Here is an 8,282-nt window from a genome sequence, read left to right as displayed (position 1 = left end):
AATCCACAGGCTATCCTTGCATACACTTTTTTTGTCCGGGTCCAGGAAGTCTGGCATGTTACCAAGCACGTTTTTGAATGTGTTCAATGCTGGAAGGAACTATTACTGCCAGGGTGCATATTTCACATATGGAAATATTTTTTTCCCCCTTTATTTTATTTTATTTATTTATTTGTTTTTTTCCCCTCAATTCTTCAGAGCTTAATGAAAGACATAAACTGTATGTGGTTCATGGGTTATATAGAAGGCTCATTTAAAGTTATGGAATGTCTATCAAAACCATATGTATCAGGGTCCCCATGTACCCCATCCCCCCACACCCCTCCAAACACACACACACACACACTCAACATTTTATGTGAAATTGGCATTTTAATTCAGACTTTTCCCTTTGCCGCTCTCTGTAAAACGCTTATACACGCCCGAGGGAACTTGTTGCTTTCTGAGGATTTCACAAGAGCCGCAGCATCCAGAAGAAGCTGAAATCTATACTTTAATGATCAATTACACACAGCGAGCAGGGAAAAAAGTGAGCACAGCAGCACACTGACACTGCACAATGCATCACTGTGAATCGAATATGCTTTTAAATATGCCATTCTTTGAGCCACTGAAACACCAGGCTCGCTCCAACTCAGCTCTAGATACTGACTCACCGAGCACAGGTGAATATTTGGAGTCATCCCGTACAGGTGAATATTCTGACTTATCTCAGACAGTGAATCCCGACAGGTGAATTCTCATCTGGACAGGTTAAAATCGGACAGGTGAATATTCGGGCTCATCTGGACAGGTGAATATTCTGACTCATCCCGGACAGATGAAAGCACTTTACTTCTTTTCTTTCCCTCTTGTTCCCTACTCTTTCCTCTTGCCTGATCTTTTAACATTCTGCCACACTAGCAGATCTGATCTTTTAACATTCTGCCACACTAGCAGATCTGATCTTTTAACATTCTGCCACACTAGCAGATCTGATCTTTTAAAATTCTGCCACACTAGCAGATCTGATCTTTTAAAATTCTGCCACACTAGCAGATCTGATCTTTTAACATTCTGCCACACTAGCAGATCTGATCTTTTAACATTCTGCCACACTATCAGATCTGATCTTTTCAAATTCTGCCACACTATCAGATCTGATGCCTCTATGTATTTCCAGACAGGATCATGGAGCTTGTCCTCTAAGGAGAGGTGGGAGGAAGGGTGGTTGGAGGCTTGCAGGCCTTCAGGATGTGATGGGGATTGAAGGAGGTGGCAGCTCCAAGTGTCCAAGTCATCAACATTCATCAATTCACACAGCGGGCCTGAAGAAATTAGTCAAATGTATAATGCTACTCAATGCATAGTGTTGGTGACAAACACACACAGTGCTATACAGGTTACACACACACACACACACACACACACACACACACACACACACACACACACACAGAAAAAAATCTACTCCTGACAAGCATTTCAACATACCCACATACACCCAGACACATTCTCCCACGTATTTAATCACTTATGCAGATTCACATCCTGGTTTTATTGTAACAAACTTTCAGTGCACACACACACACACACACACATACACACACACACACACACACACACACACACACACACACACACACACACTGTCCTCTCTCTCTCCCCAACCTCCTTGTGATAAATGTCTATCCCCCCTGCCTGACGCAGCACTGACATTTCACGGTACGCTAAATGCAGTGTGTGATGACACGCAGTTGTGCAATCTCATAGACGGGGTGCAACACTGCTTCGCTTGCATAACTTCGGTGGTCCGATTCGGCAAAGTGGCCCAATCAACACATGACTCCCTAGTTGACCACATGAACTTGACCTTAGCTACAGAGCCAGGTCCAGTGTAATCAAGGTCACAGTGCTATCAATCATGTAATGTGCCGCTTTTCATTCTGACAGGATTGCCAAAAGATGTCTCAAGGAGACATACCCCCTTGGGGGTACATGGAGGGACAAAATGTCTCCTCGTGGTGTAGTATCCAAGTCTACAGAGACTTTTCCAGACGCAGTGAGGATTCCACCTGGGAGAACTTTGACTGCACATGATTCTGTCGGCCTCTCCATCTGTTTCTGAGATTATAACATCCAATTCCATCTGTTAAGGCGATGATCTTTTTCATTTCAGAAATCAAAGAGTGCTGAGGCCCACAGGACAGGAGAATGGGATTCTTTCTCCGACACAAGAGCTGAAAGGCAAAAGACGGAACTTTAACAGTAAACCTAGGAAAGCAGATCCTATTTCTGAGTAGCTAGAACAAGTAGAAACCGACAAGCTTTTTCCATATACATTCTTTTATTGTTCCATTGTTTTTGTAATGCATCTCATGTCACTACACATTTATGTACGAGCAGCACAGTACAGAGAGTTGCATCATAAATAAGCTGGGTCGTTTTCTGTGGCGAGCCAGTAAACCTATAGGGATATTCTCTGTGCGTGTTCAGACCAAGAGTATTCGCCAAAATCGCTTCGAAAACCCCATAATTTCCCCCTCTTGGATCCAGATATTTCATAATTCGAAGAAAACTGAACCGGAATGTCCATGTGTTTTTCCAATAGGCTTTGCTGGAGTGTGTAATTTATTGTCGGACAATGGCCCTCCCTGCCAATTTCTAAATTTACACTGGACAATGTCTGTATTGATACTGCAGTGTGAGGCTCATGCTCAAAATCAGTTATGGCCAACAGACACACTTTCAACAGGAAACAAGACAATTCGTAATGTCACCATGTGCAGTTATTTTCTTTAAAATCGCAAATCTTACACTCAACATTTGATTTACTACTTCATTTTGGAGACAGATACCAAATATACAGGTATATGTAGGTAGACTAACAGTGTGTGTGTGTGTGTGTGTGTGTGTGTGTGTGTGTGTGTGGGGGGAGAGAGAGAGAGAAGGAAAGAGTGAGAGAGATTTAATAAAGGCAAAGTTTTCCTCGTGCTGTAATAGCTTACAGATGTGTGTGTCAGGATATTTTGACAAGAAAAGCACAATTATTCTGATGAGCCCTCCACTATCATTAGCCAGATATTCACAGAGCATTGCTAAATGTTTATTAACAACATGGCCCCCAGTGGAGGACAAATCCCTCTCGATTCAAACCTTTTGACTTGGGCTTTCAAAAACCTCAGGCCAAAAGAGAAATGCAACCTAGACACATTTTTGAACAGACAACACAGCGGTAAACACTTGGGTCATAGCATAACATGGCACATGTGCCATTGTAAACCATCATAGGAAAAATGCACCATGACACTTTAATATGGCTGAAGAATAGCTTTCACCATATAGATGGCTATGGGTAACTGTGTGCAGTTCAGTGTGTGTGTGTGTGTGTGTGTGTGTGTGTGTGTGGGTGGGTGTGTGTAATGCTTTATGTAAGTCTGTGCACATGGGTGTGTAAGTGCACACATGTTTATGTGCATCAGTATGCTTGCGTGTCTGAATGTCTTTGTGAGAAAATTTCATCAGATCAGCAAGACAGGGAGTCAAAGCCATCCAAATCTGTCATGGGCTGGAATAGCTCTGTTTATCAAGCACATTGTTTCTGAAATCCAACAAGCTGTTAGCATGATTACAGAACCAGATACAGGACTGAAACCAAAGGTCATGTGCAGACTGCCCACCAAATGTCTGCCCTTCAAAAAGAAATGGGGATTCCTGAGTTCCATGACCACACACATAAAACCCCAAAAATGTCTGTTCTCTGTTAGAGTCTGCAAGGATTTTGTTTTATGTGTATATATATATATATATATATATATATATATATATATATATATATATATATATTATATATATATATATATATATATGTATTATATATCATTATATATATATATATATGTATAAATATATATATATATATATATTTTTTTTTTTTTTTTTTTTTTTTTTTTTATTTTTTTTTAAGACTGTCAGACAGATATGCATGATAGCTATACATTTTCATATTGGGACAGTCTCATTATACTGTAGAGAAGTCATGCCCTCCTAAAAGGCTCTGCAAAGAGCCTTTTATCAGAGTGCTTTCATCAGAGTGCTTTTATGCAGAACCTTCACTGTTTTCCTCCCTGAAACGCTTTCCCCCCCACACACAAACACTCTCTCTCTCTCGCGCGCGCGCTCTCTGTTTTATGGTCCTTCTCTCGTGTCCCTTGTGTTATCGGGGACACACTTGTTCGTTGTCCTGTGTGGTTACTGAGCGGCAGGAGTCCAAAGCCTAACTGTGAGGCAGACAAACTACTTGTGAGATATTCAGTGGCAAACAAGGACTACAGTTGGTTAATGTTCGATCCGCTGACCCCTCTCTTTGTCTTGTCTGAGCCCAGGACAAGAGTCATCAGTCATCAAAACAGAACTGTCCTCAGAACAGCTAGAACAGACACAAAACCCACAACTATAGATACTCTGTATCTGTCCTCACAGTGCTGAATCCTATGTAATACTGTAAAGTTGAGCTTCAAGCTTACTTTATGCTGGTTGCATAAATGTACTTAATGTACAGGAATGTGAATGATGTCCTATAACTCCTGCAGGGACTGTAAGTGCTGAAATTAAAGGCATTCAAACCCATCAGGTTTCGTGATCCAGTTACAACATGCTGATATTGGTTTGATTGGCAAGATAGGCTGGGTGTGACGGCTATATGAAAGCACCTTTATCTGTGTGTGGTGGAAGCACTGTACTGTAAAGCTGCCTTCTGTTTCAGTTAACCACGGAGCCTTTGTGCAAGTATAAACTCAACTCCACCCTAAAGCATACACACACACACCCATACATACAGTATACACACCCATACACACACCACAGAAAAGAAAACATATTGCAGCTTTTCCCAAACTGACATGGGCCACAAACAACGAGATAGAGATCTCTGTTTTGAACAGAGCTTTCACTCATGCACGCCATCATGCCACCAAACATGTCCACATCAGTAATCCTTTGACTTCTGATTAGAAAGACAATTGGGGGACTAATATGTCACCTCTTTATCCCATGTGTGTCGTCCACATGTGGAAAAAAAGTCTTTGCTCAAAGCTGCTGAGTAAGGATGACATCGAGCAGCTTTTGCTGGTAATTGACAGCCAGTGAAGCTAGGCATTGTAATGTGACTATCATTTTGGCCATTTTCATAACCGCAAAGCTGTATGGAGTACAGTGATATCTGGAAAATCCAGCTCTGCACTTCCTCTCGAGTGGCGAGGGAGGGCCTGATGAGATTCTTACCTGAGCTTTCATGTGATTGTCCTATAGTGAGTAAAACATCTTTAACTAGAGTCACGAGAGCCGTTTTCCCTATGTACAGTATGTCAACAGTCTTGCAGCTTGATTTCGATTCTGAATCCTGACTGAATTCTGACTCTGACAGGTCACATAATGGATTTGCAATATCACTTCTATCCTGGAAACCAGAGGCCTCATTTATAAAAATGTTGTGTAGAAGCCAATTTTCATTTGATCTTAGATAATTTCTTCGTAAGTGTGATTCAGAGAAAACGAACATATGCACAAAAAAATGTGTGTACTCCAATGGTGATGTGGCCATTATAAATGAACGTCAACGTAAATGAACGCAGCCGGATGGTTTTAGGTCTCCGCCTTGTAAAACACCTCTTCATCATCAATATCATTACCGTATACTGTTGAAATCAGTGGCCTAACTAAGCATCTAAAAATATATATATTGAAAACATTTTATAGGCCTAGCCTATGCCATCTGATGTTAGCTAGCCTATGTTTATGCGTCAGTTCAAATAGCTTAAATAATTATGTTTTTCCAAGCAGTGCTTTCTGGAAAAAGGTCTTGTGCATCCATGTGCATTGTCCTCTGCTTGCTAGCCTTCCTTCTGCTTCCTTCTGCAGAGTTTGTAGGCAGTGCAGAGACCGGTGTGTTCACCATAGTGTGTTCACATGTATATCAAAGACGAAGATTAAACTACTGTACTTAAAAGTCTAAGTTGTTTACAGTCTGTTTTTATGAATATACTTCATCTTTTGGCGACGAGGATTTAACCGCTGAGGTGGATGCCTTAGGATTGAAATGCAAACCAGACGTGAGTGCTGCATTGTAGCAGCGTTTGATTAAAAATCAGACGTGGGAGGAATACTGTGAAATAATGGGAAAAATTTAATCAGATTAGCGATTAGAGATTGGCAAAGAGCCACACAGAACCTAGATAAGCCAAAGGACAAAACTTACCAGCAACTAGTGGCACTGTTAAAAAATCACTTTCATCCAAAGCCTAGTGAAATTGTTCAACAATACAAATTTGATTCACACACTCAGAAACTTGAAGAATCTGTAATGGAATATGTAGCAAAACTGCGCAGACTAGCGTAGAGTTAAACACAAGAAGCAAAGCTGCACACTGCCCCTTGTGGTGGTTGAAGGGAATGGCCCCAGGTTACTATGGCGTAGCTGGTTGGAGAAAATTAAAATAAATTGGAAAAAAGCAAAGCCTGTGAATTACAACATATGAAAACAGCTACAAGTTAACATGAGAACGTGTTTAAAGATGAATTGGGCACACTGAAAGGCACCAAGGTCATTATTCACGTTAAGACTAACGCAGCTCCTCGTTTCCTCCGCCCTTAGTCAGTCCCATAGGCCATGCGGGCTAAGGCTGATGAAGAAATAGACAGGCTGTTGGAAGAAGAAATAATCACGCAGGTGAAATGGGCAGAATGCACCTGTTGTAAGACTGTGTGGGGACTACAAGTTGGGTTTCATCGCTAGAACAATATCTAATATCCCGGGTGGAAGATCTTTTCACTGCGCTGTCAGTTGGAAAACAATTCTCTAAATTAGACATGAGTCACGCATACCAACAAATGCCCATGGATGAAGAGTCCAAGAAATACTTGGTAGTTAATACACACAGAGGGATGTTCACATACAATAGACACCCATTTGGCGTTGTGTCTGCTCCAGCGATTTTTCAAAAGAACCATAGAATGTCTCTTAAGAGGGATTTCACAAGTGGCAGTGAACAGTGATTTATTTGCATGGCTAGCCCGATGCCAGATTTCGGAGTGCAGGGGACAAGCCGAGATGAGCTATAAAACAAACGTTCACAATCGGTATCATGTTTCAACACAGGTCAATATCACTCCGAACTTCTCCTTTAAGCTGTGTCCAGTCTTTTAAATCAACTTCAAAAAACTTCTGCTGATATTGATCATGCAAATGGCAAAGAAAGACATGAGATCATTGGTCTTGGAATTTTGAAAATTCTCATCGCTCTTGGACCCCAGATAACTTGCACTACCAAGACATTACCACAAGAAAATGGTCGTACGTCAGGTTGGAACCTGACTTAAGACTTTTCCGCATCAAAGACGTTTTTTATAAATCTGAACGTTGGCATGAATTTGAGCATAAGCACGGTCTAAGATCAAATCTGTGCGTGAGAAAGTTTTATAAATGAGGCCTCAGGTGCAATGGAAATTTTGAAAAAGACTGGGTAAACAAGTCTCCAAAAATCTTGAATGACTTCAATTAAGGTACTTAATTGACTTATAGACTAACCAAAGTAACGCCATTGCAGTTCAGGTTCCTCATATCGGCTACCCGTCATGCCACACACTAACAGAGACGTCACCAAAACATCTTACCAGCACGTCCTGTGCTGTGTGAGTCAGCACCTCCACGACTATAGGCGCTACCTGAGGCTGCCTCTGTGCTGCACACATGGTTTGAATTCCATGTTCCTGTTCCTCAGACTGCATCAGCCCTCATACCACTCGCACGCCTCTCCACCCGACTCCTACCCCACCCCCAGGCCCCAGCCTCTGCCATCTCCCACCACAGCACCCCCTAAAATCGCTCCAGAGCCGCTGCCAATATGTATACTGCTGCCATAAATCATCCCCGCCCCCCCAGCTCCACCCCCGGCCTATCACATAGCACATACATCTCACCACAACAACAACATCTCTCCTTTTCCTTATGCTGGATGACTCAGCGATCTTCCCTTGGAAACGAAGAGGCGGCGGAAGGCTCTGACGTTCATGGGCTCAAGCTCAGCACTGCTCTGAATGAAGCGGGGCACGTGTAAAGATGAAGATGCCATCAACACGAGATGCTGTCCATATGTGTACATATGGCTTGGCAGAAGGCCCACTCGAGAGGCAAAAGAACACACTGTGCTCTAGCATCTGTCTTTGGCTTTTGAGAAAAACAACAATCCAACAAGACCAGACCAGACCAGACCAGTTCAGACAGTAGATAGATCTAGATCTAGCTA

The 8,282-nt window shown here is 42.1% G+C and overlaps 1 long non-coding RNA gene across 1 annotated transcript; it reads right to left on the bottom strand.

Annotated features, from left to right (window-relative positions):
* Nucleotides 1-766: 766 nt before the first annotated feature.
* On the bottom strand, nucleotides 767-7,788 carry LOC125302175. The gene is made up of 3 exons (XR_007194862.1): nucleotides 7,651-7,788; nucleotides 2,055-2,219; nucleotides 767-1,307 (listed from the first exon to the last, which is right to left on the bottom strand). It is a non-coding gene; the product is annotated as an uncharacterized LOC125302175 (long non-coding RNA).
* Between the last annotated feature and the right edge of the window lie 494 nt (nucleotides 7,789-8,282).

The sequence above is a fragment of the Alosa alosa genome, chromosome 10, assembly GCF_017589495.1.
Source record: "Alosa alosa isolate M-15738 ecotype Scorff River chromosome 10, AALO_Geno_1.1, whole genome shotgun sequence".
NCBI lineage: Eukaryota > Metazoa > Chordata > Actinopteri > Clupeiformes > Clupeidae > Alosa > Alosa alosa.
The sequence above is the reverse complement of the archived record's forward strand: the minus strand, read 5'-3'. Positions and strand labels throughout refer to the sequence as shown.